Here is a 17,694-nt window from a genome sequence, read left to right on the forward strand (position 1 = left end):
ATTGATGTGGCATTCCTGAATTTTGAAGGTTTTCCTATGCTTGAGGAATCTCCCATGTGACTCAATGCAGCCTTTCCCTCAAGGAGCTTTTACAAGAAATGCGGTGTGTATCAGGGCATGTGCACCCACCCTCTCCGCCCGACTCAGCCAGCTGTTTTAGGGCATCAGCGAGATTTCTGGATTTCTCTCTTTCCCTCAGATCTGGTTGATATCGACCACCGTCTTTTAATCTCAGCCTTAAAATTATGTGATCCAAGGCAAATTGTAGCATTGCAAAAGCTTTGTTTTCTTAAGAAAATAATAGTCACCGCACATACCAAAGATGCTGCAGCAGTGTTCTGTTGTTGTCAAAACACAGTGAAGAATTTCAATTAAAGAGTAACAGAAGATTTTTTAAAATTTTTTTTTTAATAGAAATTTTTGGCAAAGATGAAAAAAATACTCTTTAAAATGGAATGCTTCTGTGGTGTTCCCTCTTCTTTTCTATTCCCCTGATGACATGATTCCCTGGTGAGGCAGTGGTGCCGGGCAGAAGCTGCAGCCTGGCTGTGGGGAGCCAGCCTGCGCCAGAGCCAGAGTTACTGTGCTCCTGTTCTCTTTAGGCACCATTATTTATTTTCATTCTGTTCTAGTAAGTTAAAATAAGAAGCAGCGTGGTTTAAAATTTATTGTGTGGTATCGGTGGGGTTTGTATTTTAATATTTTTTAATTCTAAAAATAATTAATATTGATATCATAAAAGTGCCTCTCCTCTATATCTTTACCAGAATTTTGAAGTTCACCATGCCTCAATTCTGTCTTTTTGGGTCTCTCTGGCCACGAATAACTCAGCTGTTTACCTCAGGCAGTGCCCATACCTTTCCTTGGCGAGGGGTGTATTGGGAACGCTCCCACGCACCTCCAGGCTGTGAGTAGCCCCAGTGAAGTCCATCTGAATCTTGGTAATTTTATTCAGCTGATGGGCAATAGCAATGGCAGTGCTGCAGCTATCTGTTGCGAGGCTGAGGAAATGTCTCTGCTTTTAAATTCGATTTATATAATTGTTAATTTATAGTTAGCAGCGAGAAATGGTTAATTTAAAAAAGGGGGGAAAAAAACCCAACAAACCCACAGGAGGGTTTGGGTGGAGTGCCTCAGATACGGCATCTGAAGTGACCTCATCAGGTCCAGTCTTCTGGTGACTAAGGATGAGCAGACTATTTGGATCCTTGGTGGTGTCTTTCTGGTTTGTTAATTGAAGGAAATGCAAATGTTGCCTTTAATATTTTGCAAATACATCTCTCTTTCTAAAATGTGTCACATGAGAGATTTTGACATGGATAGTTACGTGTGAAACCAGATTGCCCTACTGGCAATTTTGTTATGCACTAACAAAAGTGAAAAGCTGAATCCTGAAGTTGCAATTGCAAGCCAAGAAGCAAACCTCTCTCTATTTACATTGCCCATCGTATACGTGCATATACTGAGTTTCGTTATGCCATGTTGCTAGAATTCACATCTGTTTTTCCTTATCTTACTGTTTATGGCTATATAGTGTCTGCTGGGACAGTGGAATTTTATGCAGTGATGGGAGGCTTCATAGGTCACTTTCATACATGTATTACTAACACTTTACGCTATTGTTGCTTCTCTGGCGTGAAATATTTGCACTTCACTGTGGCTGCATGCCTTCATCCACACTCATTTTTGCCCTCTGAGGCCGTGGGTAGTTGGTGGCTGGTCTACGGAGCCAGTATCTTCAGAATTTGTTAAGAGTCTTTGGCATATGTCATTTTGAGGACTGGCAATAGTCCAAATCACCTAAGAATTTTGTAGTAAAGTCTTTACACGCTGAAGTAATTAACTCTTCATATGCAGGCTAAAATAAATGAATGTAGATTCATATTTATTTTTACTACTCTACAGGAGGATATTATTAGGAACAAAAAGTTAAAAGTGGTAGTGTTTTCTGAAGCATTGCATGAACAAATTATTTAGTTAAAAGTGCCATGAGGAGATTATCTTAACTTGACAAAAGAACGAATAGTGCTAATTGCTCTTAAACTTAGCTTGTTTAGTCTACAAACGTCACTGGCAAAATAGCATCCTTCTCATTTTTGTGGGAGGGGGAGAGTCAGTGTGTCTGTGGTGTGCACACACAGTCTGCTATATGTACAGTCCAAGAGGTCAAATGAGACTTCTCTGAAAAGGTGTCAAAATCAGCCTAGTAGCAGTATTCCTGTGAGAATATGGCAAGTGGATTTATTTCTGGATAAAGTTGGTATAAAAAAAGTTGCTATGTGTTAAATGGGTCAGAAGTGCTAGTGTTCGAGACATTTTTATAATTCCAAGATTTTGCTTGTTCCTTAGGCAGTGATAAGAATGATAAGACACAAGAAAAAGTCTGATAAATGATTGCAGCTGTACAGTGTCATGCAACAAAATATATATATATTGAACCTTGGTTTTATCTGATCTGGTAAACAGGCTCTTCTGAAGTGCAGCAGCTTGTAAACCTAGATTGTTATTACTTGTGGGCTGATGGAAGATACGTCATTATTGCTGTCAAGTTCTATGCATTTATTACATAGTGCTATATAGGTTCTGTGTATCTGTTAGATAGTGTTAAATACATCATATTGTTCCATTTTAAAATCCTGCTGCTAACTTTGAAAAGCATGGCAAAAAAGCATGCTTGAAAAGCATGCTTAAAAAAAAACAAAAGGGAAGGAAACCCCTTGACTAGGTGTGACTAAAATAATATCTACAGTGTTCTGTTTGGAGATGAACCAGATCCCAATATTTGACATGTCTGACATGAGGGGAAATACTTTTGCTAGGTGGAGTATTTTTCACAAACATGTTTGATACTCCTCACCCGAGCATTTGTCAGTTGTTTCCTTGGTTAATGAGCGTGTGTTAGCATGATCACAAAAGAAAGTGGCAAAACGTACAGGCCTCCAATTTGTTCTTCATCAATAAGAACAACTACATATCTGTATATTCAAACTGAAAATAGAGGCATAGCTTTTTTTTGTTTTAATTTTTTTAAATTTATAAACATCACTTTTTTTCTTTTTGAAAAATGAAAACTGGGCTAGTTTCTGGGTGCTTTAGTAAATCTGTATCAGAGCAGCAAAAAACATGCAAGGAGTAAGTAATTCCAGTGATGGTAGCCATTGCTCATCTATTAAAATTAAGGTGTGGGTAAAATTCTCTGTCTTTCACAAGTTGGAAGATTAAGGAAGTGGTTTTTTTTCCCAAAGACCAAGAGTAGAGGACTTGAGTCTTTGTTACTTTCTCTGATCAGTCTAGTAGATCACATTGATAAATGTGAGTTGACTTTTTAAAAAAAAAAAAAAGAAAAAAAAGAAAAAAAAAAAAAAAAAGCCCCAAACCCATCCTTTTCATGGAGTCCTGACAGCAGTTGCGGAGAACTCTGCAGGCAACCGCAGAGGCAGAATTCTGTAAATGAAATTCCCAAATGATGAAATCCTATCTTAAGCCTGTTCTAGTTTGAATAGTGACATTCGCAGGATGCGCAGCTCAGCCAATTTCAAATTCCTGGTGTGAAATGATCAAGATAAGAATCAAAAAGTAAAGAAAGGTAAAAGCCCTGTTAGATCAAACGCTATACACTAGATGTTTCCTTAGGCAGAATTACTCCTTCCAGAGTCCTTACTATTCTTGCTTAAAAGAACAGGAGCCCCATAGCATAGGCTGTTTCTCATGACTATTCTTCAGCTGCATGATTTTGTTTTGGGGAAGTTTTTCCTAGTTATTTAAAATGTGTTTCCAGCTACACCATCTTCAGTAGGTTTATCTAAAACCTAGCTCTTTTCTTGCCCTTGACTTTTGCTCCTGTTAAATTGCTGTGTCTCTTCTCCTGGTTGGAGATGCTACTTACCTGTACCTGAGACCTGATCCATTAACAGCTTTCCAAGTTATCAGGTAGACTTTCACTGAGATTAAAAAGACATTCAATGCAGAGGGTAGTAACTAGTTCCATTTTTGTACTGATTTTAAAAATAATAAATAACATGCTTGACAAAACTGATTTTTTTTTTTTTTCTGGGATACTTTTGAAGATGGTGAATTTAGTGTCAGTTCTTCAGAAAAGCTTAAAGCTTAAATTCAAGTCGTTCTTGGTAGCATTGACACATCCTTTACAGTTACTATTAGGACATACCCATTACAGAGGAAACAAGATGCTGTTAACCCTGTTTACAGGGAGCTCTGCTGAAGAACAGACGAGAAAATGAGTGGAAGGATGAGACACTGAGAAGAGAATTAGTCAGGAGTTAAGATTTAGAAGGTAATAGCTTCCTGAATTAAAAACTAATATGTAAGAAACTGAGTTCTTCTGTAATTGTGAGCTTATGCTGATGAGCATATATTGGCCAATGCTCTTTCAAAAACAGTCTTGAGATTTAATGGCGTTATTTTAACATTTACCATGTTAGATGCTCAATTCCCCATTTCACATTCCTAGATGAACACTTTTATAGATGAACACCTTCAATAACAATGTGTTAAGTGTTTGGGTTTTTTTGGGGGGGTGATATACAAGTGGTCCATAGAAGTGGATCTGTATTACTGACCACCCTGTCAAGATGGTAACACTAGAAAGATCAGAAAGGGCAGGAGGGTTGGAAATGCCATGGGAGACTTCAGTTAATCCCATGCAAAGTGTGCGGTTGTCATATCAAAATGATATGCTGTTTCCTGCAGCAGCTGGTTATCGAAAAGTTACAACAGGGGAGTGGGGTATACTGAGGTCTTCGGGGTCATGAGAGCCATGGAGAGGATGGATAGGGCTCAGAGGTTCCTTTTCTCTTACAGGAGTGTCAAGTTAAGCTAGTAAGAGGCAGATATACAAAATTGTAAAGAAAGGCACAAGCTATTCTTTTTCCGAGCAGGGAGCAGACCTGTAAAACTGCTTACCAGAAGAGGTAGATGCTAAATGTTTACGGGACTGAAAATGTTAATGGAAGATAATTCCTCTGAGGTTACTAAATACACAGATACGAAACAAGTTGTGCTCTGGAAAGTCATCTGAGTTGAAAATAGCTGGAGAGTAGGAGATTATTTAGGGGACTAGATCATGTTGGTGCTGTTTTCACTTTTCCTTTGGGTCACTGCTGGAGAGAGGGCTTGGGGAGCCCTTTGGCCTGATGTGGTATGGCCACTCTTCAGGTTTCATTCAGGTCTCTTGCAATTTTGTTTGGATTAAAATCTTTTCTCTTGTATAAAGGAAAATAAATACAAGGTGCTGGGGAACTAACATTAGCAAGTTTTTTCATTTTTTTAACTGTTTGCAAAGCGGCATAATAGGTTATCTAACAACAATTCCACTTGTTTGTAGGATAAACACCTGCTATGTGTTGCTCTGTACATGTAATGCATTAGTTCAAAGGGGTTATAAATTGAGCTATGCAGCTGCAGTGACTGTAGGAAATTCAACAGAAAGTACTTCCAATGAAACAGAAATACTGACTTCACTCATTTTGGCAACAAATTAAGTTTGCTTAGGTTTCTTTGCACCCATGTGCAATAAGGAAAAACATTTTCCTACAGTAGGAAGCCCAACATAATTGAAATGTTAATTTACATAATGATCAGCATTTTTAGGAAAAGCTTTTTTTATTTCAGAATAGACCACCTAGGATGGGAGGTACACAGTTTGATAGTTTAACTGTATACATGTAGATAAGCCGCACTTTACTACTTGACGACAGACTGGAATAAGGGCACTGTTAGGTTGTTATCAATTAATCATAACCTAGTGACGGTTTTGCTGTGATAACTCTCTACCGTGACTTCATTTCCCAATGCTCATCAAATCCTTTGAATATGCTGTCATTGATGAATCAAAAATATTTGTTTTCCTTGATCATGCTTAGGTCCTGTTGTTAAAAAAAAAAAAAAAAAGGTGAAGAACAAGTGGCATGATTAGATTAGTCTAATGCTGCTGTTGATTAATGACTTTAGCATTTATTAAATAAATGGATTATTCTCCTTGACCATACTGTTGAAGTAAATATTTTGCTATGTTTATCTGTATTGTAGGCTGCTTATTCTTTGGAACAGGTTTTGGTGTCTCTTATTCCACGTATAAGTCTAATATCGATGCAACTATTTCCCTATTTAATCAGCATGACAGACAAACAGTTAGTGTCTGTGTTATTTCTGGTATGACTCACATGACCTAGTACGTCATTCCGTGTTTGCTGTGAGATTTTTGTGCTGGGATCCCCATCATCATCCAAGGCGCCAGGCGTCCCTTGGAAACAGAGGTGTATTTTGACGACGGAGCTATAGGGCAGTGCTGTTCCTGCATTTCTTCCCTTTCAGGGCTGTGTTCCCTCTTCTTCTCTTGAGCCAGTTCTGTCCTCTTCTGATCCTGCAGTGAGATGCTTCAGGAGCTGAGTGGTAGAAAACTATTAATTTCCATTTTTTTAGGGGAAAGAAAGTGGCAAGAGCACCCAACTGGGAGTGGGTAGATAGGGGGGCTACCGAGGTCTCCCTGCGCAACAGCAGATAGGTTTTGGCTGGGATGTGACTTGAGAATAAACCTAAACCAAAGCCTTCAGGTAAGCTACACCCGCTGAGCTCTTATGGACAAGAGGCAGCTTATTTGGGAACAAGTGTGCTGTCCCTGTGCCCTCGAAGTTTTTAGCCCCCACTGCAGGCAGGGATGGCTTACCTGCCTCTGGAGGAGGAAAGCTTGCCATGGTAATGAGAGGCACAGTCTTTTTTCCTATACCCTAGTCTGCAATTTGTCACAGTTCAGTAGCTACTGTGTTAGAATAAGTTGTCCTTTTAGCAGGGATGGCTGGACAACCAGTGCATTAACAACCGCGTTCCTCTCTGGGTAGGTTTTAACTCCTTGTGAGTCAGAGCCATCATGTAATGCTGCAAAAGTACCCTGTTAGAGAAATGATGGCAGCATGGGAAGGGCAGATGCAGGAGGATTTGTAGGAAAGATGGTATTGTCTACTGGTGGTAGGGTGTAGAGATTTGAAAAAGGGAAAAATTCCTTGTGTGTTGCTTGGTCTTAGGCAGCTTGAACTGCTGTTTAATCACAGGGTTTACCTGTATAGAAAGAGTTTAATCTGTAGGTTATTTGTGTGAAAATATGACCAATACACAGAATTTTTGTAGAAAGGTGGTGCTGCTGCATGAGTACATTATGCACCAAATGTCACTCAGTTTTGAAAACTTTCTGGGGAGATGAGAGGGGACTGTAAGCAGAAGTGCAGCAGCTTTTGATGAGCAGTATTTTTGGAAAAAATAGTTAATTATTCCTTGATATGGTTAATGGATGATTTCAGGGCAGTCAGTGTTACCTTTTTTGGCAGTGTGAGAGGCTTGCGTTTTTCTCTGGCTTTGCACAAAATAGTAATAGTAATAATAATTTTAGGAAGAATCTGGAACGTGTTATAAACACCTTATTTTAGGGGAGCTGCATCCCAGGAACATCTGGACTATATATGCCCAAGGTCCACCACAAACTTTACTATTGACCTGTGGTATGACTTTAAGTTTTCAGAAAAATGTTTTCATACCTACGGATTTTTAAGTATTTTGAGTATTAAAGAAACTCATAATTTTGAGGGCTATATTAAAAGAATTCTTGGATCCCAATTGTTCAGACTGTGCTATTACGTTTATATGCCCAATATCACAAGTAAGGTGGATTTTTAGAACATTTTGGTATATGTCTGTTTTTAAACACGATACTTGGCTGCAAAGGCAAATATCCTGCACGGTGCTCCTGCGGAAGGCAGACAGAAGGCAACCAGCCTTCCTAACACATTCTCAGATAGGAAGAGAGCCACAACTTCAACGACGCTGGGTGTACGCGATGTTCAGGGTCAGCGGCCGCAGCAGGACTTCTTCAGCCAGTTGACGTCAAGCTGTTTGCAAACGCCGTGTCTTGCAGCAGAACCCACATCCCGCTGCATTGTCTAAACGTCCTCTGCAGCTCATTAGCTTGGCTTGACAAAAATGTAGATCGAGCTTTTACTCCGAAAGAATGCCCCGTTTGAATTCTGGTTGCCCAAAAAAGTAAGGGTGATACTGGTACTGATATTGAGGGAAACATAGTGGTTACATTCATTAGGGTTGAAAATAACATGATATTGTCATGTCCTCTTGTTACTTTTAGAGATTTCCTTATTTAAACATTTGGAGCCCAGTTCCAAATGTGATGATGTCTACTTAAAACATGTATCCCACCTCCGAAAGCATGGCACACTTGAGACAGAATTTTAATGAATTCAGTAAACTCAACTCTTTAAGAAAGATGTACAGTTGTGCTTTTGCCCCACTGTAATGATTTCTGATGCTTGCCATAATCTAGATTGGTTCTTCTGCAAGGCCACCATTAATCCCAAAGCAGAGGAATATCTTGTTCTGAGTATCTAAAAACACAGACAAGGCAGGCACCGTTAGCAGAAGCAGGGAAAGGGAAAAAGGTATTTTTCCCAGGGAAGCAGTTTGAGCTTTGTTCCATATCCCCAAATTGGAGACCAATTTAAAAGTCCTGGTAACCTTGCAACTATCAGTTCCCTACAAACACATTGCCTTGTTGACAAAAGCAGGTGCCTGCCTCCGTTCAGCTGTGAAGGCTCATCTGAGTTAATGGGCTCTGCATGGTGAAGGGAAGGGTTGTCACTGAGCAGCACGGCTGAGTTGATTTGGCAAGCTGGAGCAGGCTGAATTAGTATCACAGGAAATACTGCTCTTCCTACCTTGAGGAAAGGGAATGGAAAAAAAAAATTCTGATTTTTTTTTTTTTTAAAGTGGTATATTTTGTTTGTGTCTTGGTTCAGGTTTTTAGGTGTGTATTTGAAATCTTAACAAACTTACTAAGAATGACAGAGTGGCCCTTAAATGCTACACATTAGATTTATTTATTTATTTTTTACACATGGAACTTTTTTTTTGCTCCTTCTGATTTGAGGTGAGTCTGCTGAGAGCACCCAGTTTTATAGGCTCTTATTCTTTTCTCTGATTAATCTTGCAGTGATTAATTTTAAATTTAAAATTCAGTTCTAGAATGAAAGCACAAAAATATTTAGCAATATGCGATTATTATCAGTATGTCACTAGTCATCATGTCCTCTATTTTCAGAAAACAAACAAGCAACACAAATTACAAACCTACCTTGAATTTACATAGGTGGGCCCCCATGCTATATACAAGTCTGTGAAGGTGGGATTTTGTGACTGTTCTAGAGCCCTTCACGTAACACTCAGTGCTTTGAGTAGTAACTGTTTATACTCTTTCCCAGTCTGGACTGGATTTAAAGTCATTCTCTAGGATCTTTTAACCCAATTCACATAAACAGAAAGTTACTTACTAATGAATTCCATTTAAATGCCTTGCAAGTGAAATGCTGCAGCAGGGCTCACCCTCCCTCCTTCCCCAGTGGTACCAACTGATTGGTATTGATGAGATCACTCTGGTGCATTATGTGTTTTTAATAGAGCTGGCTAAGATGGTTTCCTCTCCAGCAATTTAGCTTCCTTTCCTCTCAGTGGGCTATAAGCTATTTTCTGTGATTGCCTCAATTTTTGACTTTTATAGAAATTGGTGTTACAAACTTGCATGTAGCTGCTACAAATTTCTTCTGCGCTGGTCTGACTTTTCCGGTGATTCTCATTGCACAGTGAATCCTGTTTCTGTGCACTTTTGAAGAGTGCTTCCTATATCCAGATGATCTTTTCCCCAGAATAGTGTTGTCTGCTTACCCAGCTCTTATTCTTTATCCCCTCAGATACCCTATTTTGTTTTAATAGTTGCTTCACACATACGTCCAAAGACATACAGTTGTTTGGTATATGAAAGGGTATTTCTGAAGTGTGGAAAGTTGCGCAACTTCTATGTGATACGAATATATATGTTAAGCATTTATTCTTTGAAACATCCAGAAAGTTAGCTTGTGTCTGGTTTTTCCATATTTCTGACGTAATAAAGGCCTAAAGATGGAACAAAGACGAGGAAATAAAGATTTCTCAATTGACAGAGAAAAGCCATTTCAGCTGGAGTTTAGGAATATAGGTGGATATGTCCCTGAGCAGGTCTCGGGTACTTTGAGTGTTCCCTCTTGAGGCTTCTTGTAAAACAGCCTTGGTGATCCCACCTCATTCCGAGCATACTCCAGTGCTCTGCTGCTGCTGTGCTCTTCGAGTGGCGTATTGGTGCAGTTTGTGTGTTATTTTCTCACTAGGAACAACCTGCAACTATTGCTACCAACTAGTTGCAGGTAATGACAGTTTTTAATGCTGTCTTGTGTGTGGTCCTGATTTCCTCCCTGCCCCTCAATTTGTTTCTCTTGAATTTTTTGAGTTGGTATTTGTCTCAGTTCAGCTTCTCTATTAGATCTGAAAAGCAGATGTTATTGTAGAAGTGCTGAATTGTTTAAAAAAAATTGTCATACATTGCTGTGGAACTGTGATTAAAAGAAATAACTTTGATTTTCTCTGTTTGTGTTCCAAGCACCGCAGTGGTAGAATCACCGCTAGTTTTGTATATGCCTATTAACCAAATGAAAGGAAGGATTCAATGGAGTGATTAGTTTTCAATTTAGGCTTTTAAAACTATTGTCTGATGCTTTTTGCAGCCTAGTTACTGAGGGGAATATCCAGGATTTAGATATTTTTAATTCTATTTTGATTGGGACACTCTTTCCAGATACTGAATCCAGATAAAAGCAGGATACTTGAGAATTTAGAAGCAGAGATACTGTGTCCTTAGAAGGCTTTTGTAATTCACAAAGCACAACATTTAATGACTAAATTTGTTGTTGAAGCTCAAATAGCACCAAAATCTCAGAAAGTAGTATAAACAGTGTGATCCTAAGAGGATTAGAAGACAAACACGAGCACACAAGTTCACATGAGGAACAGAAGCGATTCAAAGCTCACACGGAAAACATTGTTTTAGCCGTAGCATGAAGCCAGTGTAAATAGTTTTGTAATGGACGGGTAGGAGAAAATAGCATAAATGATGGCATTTCTAGAAGAAAATGGTTGAACATTTTTGTAGATAGCTTCTAGAGAAATCCTTGTTTTGAACTGATTATGTTTGGAAAGAGGTAAGGAATAATGTTAGTGTACGTCTGTGCCATGTGTTTATAACCAGATTTGTCACTGTGCGGTGCCACGGTTGTTTTTGTCTGTGGTTTTGTCTTTGTACCACACGATTATTACTCGGTTGATAAGAGCAGCCCAATCTGTGCTAGCAGCATGGATTGATATTTGCTTTTTTGGTAGCTGGTTTGGCGTGTTAGTTTTGGCCCTGCAGATGGGAACTGCCTGCCTCGTGCAACCTTTTTTGCCTGGACCTTTTTGCCACCTCTGCGTGCAAGCAGGTCTCGAGAGTTTATAGCTTCAGGCGTTGCCACCGCTCTTCCCGCAGTGGGATGCTTTTCCCGAGGAGATGATGTTGGGTGTTGTACTGAGTGTTTGGGTGTGGTGTCATGGGGGGACACAGGCATTGGGTGTGTCATTCTTGTGCAGTAAAGCCTGGTGTGGGCAAAACTGGTGAGCACTGGCTGAGAGCAGGTCGGTACACACACAGCAAAATCTTACTACTTTTTAAGTCGAGGGGAGCAGTATTCAGTCGATGCTGAAGGCATTAGTCATCAGTCAGTGGTGAACCCCCAGCCCTTCCAAGATGAAGGCTCCAAGCTCACAAGCTACTGTGCATTCCCAGGTGTGCTTTATCAACTTCAAGGGCATCTGGTGGATTTTTTTAAAATGTCGCATAGTGTAGTCGTTACTACACCTGGTCACCTGTTTAAATCACTGTAACAGGTCGGTACATAAAGGTGAGAGATAGTCTAAAATCAATGAATTACAGCCATCACCTGCATTGTTTCAAGGTACGTGCCAAAATGGCAAAATCCAATAGAATAAATTTGGAAAGAAGAAAGCTGCTGATGAGGCATTTGTACTCAATACTTGATTCTGAAGGACATTGCAGAGTTTTCTAAATGTTTACGTGTCATTTCAAGCGCTCTTATTTAAAACTGGAGTCTACAACCAATTAACATGAGTGAGGAATGAAGCAGAGTCAGTGAACCCTTTCTTTTTTCATTCTCTGCTCTCTTGAGTCTTTGCTTCCAGCTTCTTTCCGTGTCACTGCCCTGTTTAGATATAAAGCGAAGGACAAGAAGCCTCTTCCATGGATCAGACAGAAAGGTTTCCATCTCTGGCTTCAACGAGAAGTACAGCTACTCAGAAGATTGCACAAGGGCAAAGGGGTGTTGGAAGGAGACAGTTTGGGCAGTGTATACTGAAGAAAGCCTTTTTTCATTGAAGAAAATGGTTTATGTTTGTGCAATCATCCTTTTATTTATGTTTGCCATGTTCCTTCCCAAATGAAATAACCCAAACCAAGCGTCACACTCAGAACAGGGCAGCAGAGCCCTCTGCCTTTCTCTGCACACAGCTTTTATAATGACTTAGTTTGCTCTCAAAAGAAGAGTGCAAATATTGGTTGGTTGGTGCTTTGTTCTGTTTTTAAGGAAAACTCTCATTATAAGCAAGTAATGTTTGTTTATAGGGTCTGCCGAGCGAGGTGATAAAGCTTTCTTTTCTCTGCTGGTCTGCAACTCTGGCTGTGGAAAAAACAAACTTTCTGAGTAGCTCTGCATAGGAAACCGTGCCACTTGAGGAGTGGAGTTTTCCTCAGCCTATTTACATAATTTCTGCGGCATCGGTACAACTAAACAAGGGGGCAAGAGCATGTTTGCAAATTCTTTCAATTCCCAGCATTCCTGCATTCTTCAGCATCCTCTGCAGTGCTTCTCGCATGCACTGTGAAGGTTACACACTGTGAAGGTTACATTTCTGTCTGCCTTGGTAGTGTGGTGGGATCTCTAAGAACAAAATAAGCTTCACTGCTACAGCTCTTTTTTTGGCTGGGTCCAAAAATGGCTTTCTAATAAGCCATTTCCTACTGGTTGAGCTTGAAAATTGCACGCGAGAACTTTTGTGTTGATCACGAGCCCAGACAACCATAGTTATTCTTCACTCATAGCAAAAGTTTTTGAACACAGTTTAGATGCTTTATAAATAGTTTAATCTAAAAATAGTTGGATAATACTTTATTAGTCACCCATGTCCATCTGCCCGCCTTCCTGCTCTTTGAGTGGGCGATTAGATTATTTCCCAACAAGAAAAGTAATCTGGCAAATATTTATATGGAGAGCAACCACTCAGAAACATTAGTGTGAATAAAAATTGTTTGTCATTAATGAATAAAAATGGGTGTTACAGTGGGTGAAGCTAACACATATTTGGACATCAAAACGTGTTTGCTCATACTTAACTATTTTATTGTTAGATGCATGAAATTATCACTGGTATGTAAAGAAAATTACTAAAATGTAGGAGAGCGTGGATTTTTTGGGATTATGTTTTTGCTGGGTTTTTGAAGATTGCCCTAGGAAGATTTCTATTACGTACGTGTTGACAAATGTTGCCAGCAACTAGTATGAGCTGGGTTTTTTAATTACTGAGGTCACTGCAGGAGCTGGTAACTATCTGGATGCATGAGCACACCTGTGAACATAAACAGAGTTATTTAGCGCAATACGTGTTAGGAAACCAGATTTTTAAACACTTTTTTTTTAACTGCTTTTCAGTGGATGTAACCATTTTGGAAGTCAAACCGCTGGAATGTTGATTTTTGTTTTGGGCTTTTCAAAGTGTTTAGAAGTTGATAGCTGAGGTTTATTTCCAGAAGAAATTTGGCATGGGCAGAAGATACTGTAAGCTGCCTACTTTGCCTAGTTAATTTCCCAAAGCCTTTTCTGGAAAGCTAAAGCAAAATCCAGACATCAGGTTTTTTATAGGCAGTTTGTTTTTGTTTGTGTATACTCCTGCTGAATGGGTGCAACTGTGTAGAGGTCTGATGGTGTAAGTATTCATTCAACAGCCTTATTTTTTCAAAGGCCTGTGTTTCAGGCTCCCCGCAGGAGCAGTTCGTGTGATGTGGGTAGTGACAGGATATATGCAAAACCCCAGCCCAGCTCTGCGTGCTCTTCTGTGCCTGATCGCTGCTGCTCTAGGCTGTATACAAATTCAGCGGTAATCACTCAGCTCCTCGAACAGAGTAGGCTGCAAGAGCTGTGAGGGCCTATACTTAATAATGTTTTATTGTGTTAATGCCACCGTTTTCAAAATAATAAAAATTAATGTTTCCGATTTTGTCTCCTTTTTTCCTTGTCAGCATCACCCTTCTGTGGCAAGAGGCACCTGAAAGGAAAACTTCCGCATATCAATGCACTGCCAATGGTAAGTACCTTTTAAAGTGACTAAAGGCGATGTGGTTCCTACCTGCAAATATACCATAAGCCTTTTTGTATGGCAAACAGTATTTTTAGAGTAACTACTTTAGTACACAAGTGGATTATTTTAATTTTTTAAGAAACATCTAGACTACTATTCTGTTTGATAAAAATACTAAAATTGTATCTGGATTTTTATCACGTGGAAATTAGGGCAGCACGTTAATTTTGAAGCGAGAAGTGTGACTTGACAATAGCACAGCTCATCCTGTTGGTAACTGGTTTTGCTTCCTCTTTTGGCTGAAAGCTTGTTCAGGGCAAGCTGTAGCCGAGCTGAGTGCTCTGTTGCCCGCACTTGGGTGCTCTCTGCAGTTTGTTTCAGTACTAACAGCTTCTCCTATTAAAAAAAAAAAATAATCTATCTCTATGCAGTGAAAGGTGTATTTTGTTTCAGCACATTTGACAGCATAAGACTACTGAAGTTAAAATCTTGGCTCCTATAGAAAGGGGCTTGGTTGATGTGATCTTCTTATTCCATCTCTGGAATATTAGCCAATGTCACAGACTATTGGAAGTTCGTATTTGCAGACTGTCTTTATCGTTTACTTACGCTTTCTGGTAGTTGTGCAGATGGAAGGCAGAGGTTAGGTCTGAAGAGAAGGACTGGAACTTACTGCTCCAACTTTAATCAAATAAGCAGTTTTGGTATCTTGTGTTGTCACGGTTGAGGTGTACTACAAGAATGGTAATTGCAGCATTAGCCTTAAATATAAAGTGCCAGCGTGAGTTTTGTATTTCAAGCATCTCTAGATCATTGTGCTTAGTACAGAATTTAAAGGGATAGCGTTTCTAACCACTGGCTTTGAAAACTCAATTTGGGATCCTAGAGCTGAGCTGGGTTCCTTTTGGTTTGTGTGTGGGCATGGATCTAAAGAATAGGTAAATAAATTAGAGCCTCACTTACACGTTTGCAACTCCACTGTCTTTGCCCTGTGAGCAAAATGACGCTCCAGGAGAGTTTGCTTGGATGTAAATGCTTTACTTTGAAATGTAGTAAGTGATTCTGTTGACTCTCGAAGACATCATGGAGTGAAATGTAATGCAGCTTGTATTTGGCGTTAAGTAAAGCAAATATAACTCTGAAATCAGAAGATGTGCACCAAGTGTGTATGTCATTTAATAGTCTGATTTTTAGGCTCAGAGTTAATATGTGTAAAGTTTATATTGATTTGGGATGAATTTCAGCTGGTGGGAGTGGAGTTGTTGAGTGAGAAGGCATCATTTTTACCTGGTCACTTAGCCTGGTATTTTAACTTTCCAAAACTGGAACTAGCAGTGCTCTCAGCCTTTTCTATTATTGCTGAATTTTCGTTGTTGTTGTTCACCTTTTTCCACAAAAAGCTACTCTGATTTCTTTTTATTTTGTATTAGTTGAGCATGGTTTTAGTTATGATTTAAAATAAAGGTCTGTGTTACTGCTTCTCTTAAAAACATGACTCATTCCATATTAACCTAGTCCTTATACTTCATAAAATTTTAAAATACGGCGAGACCATACTTGAAATGTTACTGCATTTTGTCCTAATTTTCCCCCTACAAATTATATTAGAAATTCAGAATTGCACAGTCTCAAGGGCATGCTAGTTGTTACAGTGATCATAAAACATATTCAGCTGTTCCTTGTATTGAAGTGAAATACTCCCCACTCTTTTCTTTAAGGGCTGCTTTTCTGCTATAAGTTGTTATATTTTATTGTTCTAGAGATTTCTAAACGATTACTCATCTCTTAATTAACTTGGAAACAGTTTGAATGTAGATTTAAGAGACAAGCTAGACACATTCTTCATCATCCCAAAAGTAATCATTACTTAATCTGGTGTATAGTAAAAAGACACTTACAGGTTTTTATTATGTTGTTTTTCTCTCTGATCTTTGTTTACAAAGTATGGGCCAGAGGTTGACCTGAAAAAAGCAGTTTGTATTCTTCTCCCAAACAGGACTTGGTTTAACTTGGCTACCCATGTTCAATACATATATTTGAATCAGAAATTAATTTCTGATTTCTTTGAGAAAGGATACTAGCATTTTTGATCAGTTTTTTTAATCATGATTGTCAGTTCCATTTCTTAGTACTAAAAAAAAAAGTAAAACACAGAAGTGACACATCCTCTTTTTTCTTTGCTTTTCTATTTTAAAGGTAATTAAAAGATGCTTATTTTTTGCATCATATATGATATGATAACTGATAACTAAATAGGGTAAAGTATCAGTTAATTGTTAAAAACATACTGTAATTGTTGACAATTTTTTAAAGAATAAAATATTTATACTGTGATAGAGCCTTCTAAAAGAAAGTATGGCTGTGTTCAGTTGGTGTAAGTTCTCCTTCCCGTTCTTCCATTCAACTGTAATGTTCCTCAGTCTCAAAGGAAAGATGTAAAGGCTTAACAAAAAAGGCCTGTTACGTGAGGGGAAATTAGTGTACAAAGCTACTTTTTCTAGGGTTTTGAAGGTTCATTTAGAGGCTCATAACTGGGTACTTAATCCGTGGTCACAAGGATTAACGAATACGTTGGAAATAAAAACAGAAAGCCCCGGACCTTTGGCCTAAGCAAAAGTTCACGTCATGTTTTCCGCAAAGGCTTTAGCAAACTAATTTTTTTGTTATGTGATGGAACAGGTAGCTTACCTGAGCGAGATTTTTCCATCATACCTTGCAGGGCCTCTCTTGTGAGTTTTGGAAGCAAAACAGTTTGCCTTTTTATCTTCAAGTCATTGAAGCAGGCCTCTGTGTGTGTATGCATAAATATGTGTGGCTATATATGGGTGTGCTTCTGTGTGCATCTAACTATACATACAAGTAGGTATATCTACATAGATAAAAAGGAGTGTGCAAAAACCAGGAACTTACAGAAAGCTGAGAAGTATCCGTTTGTGACTATCATACAACAGCTTGCTGTGATGGATTTAATTTCACAGGAAGTAACCAAAAAGGACTGTGGAAGAATCAAGCAAGAAAGGCAACGTGGTGGCCTTCTGAAAGGCATCCTGAAAAACACTATGCCTGGGTTCTTAGCTCTATTTCTTACTGCATGGTTAGTTTGACAAAGATCAACAGACTGATCAGTTAAAAAGGTCTCCTGCAGAAGAGAATAGAGGTTGTTATCACTTATTACAAGCTGACACAGGTAAAGTTAGAGGATAGGCAGTGAGCACAAAGTTAGTTAGTCTTCAGGAATGCAAGGTTGTCAACAGCTAAGTCGTGTCCTCATAGTCTCTTGAGAAGCATGCAAAGTAGGTGTTTGAAATTTATTCTTTCCAATGCTGTCTACTTTTTGGTGAATATGTCATGCTGTGTTTTGAAGGTGTAGCACACCCATTATGTGTTATGTCAACTGTTCTTACATGT

General features: G+C 39.0%; 1 protein-coding gene across 1 annotated transcript in view; it reads left to right on the forward strand.

Annotated features, from left to right (window-relative positions):
• The window catches only part of TBL1XR1 (TBL1X/Y related 1), a 113,039-nt gene that overhangs the window by 37,117 nt on the left and 58,228 nt on the right, over positions 1-17,694 (forward strand). The window contains exon 2 of the mRNA XM_059822448.1: positions 14,228-14,292. The gene's annotated coding sequence lies outside the window, so the exon portion shown is untranslated. The remainder of the gene's footprint in view (positions 1-14,227; positions 14,293-17,694) is intronic.

Source organism: Gavia stellata, chromosome 11 (genome assembly GCF_030936135.1).
Source record: "Gavia stellata isolate bGavSte3 chromosome 11, bGavSte3.hap2, whole genome shotgun sequence".
NCBI classification, from domain to species: Eukaryota; Metazoa; Chordata; class Aves; order Gaviiformes; family Gaviidae; genus Gavia; species Gavia stellata.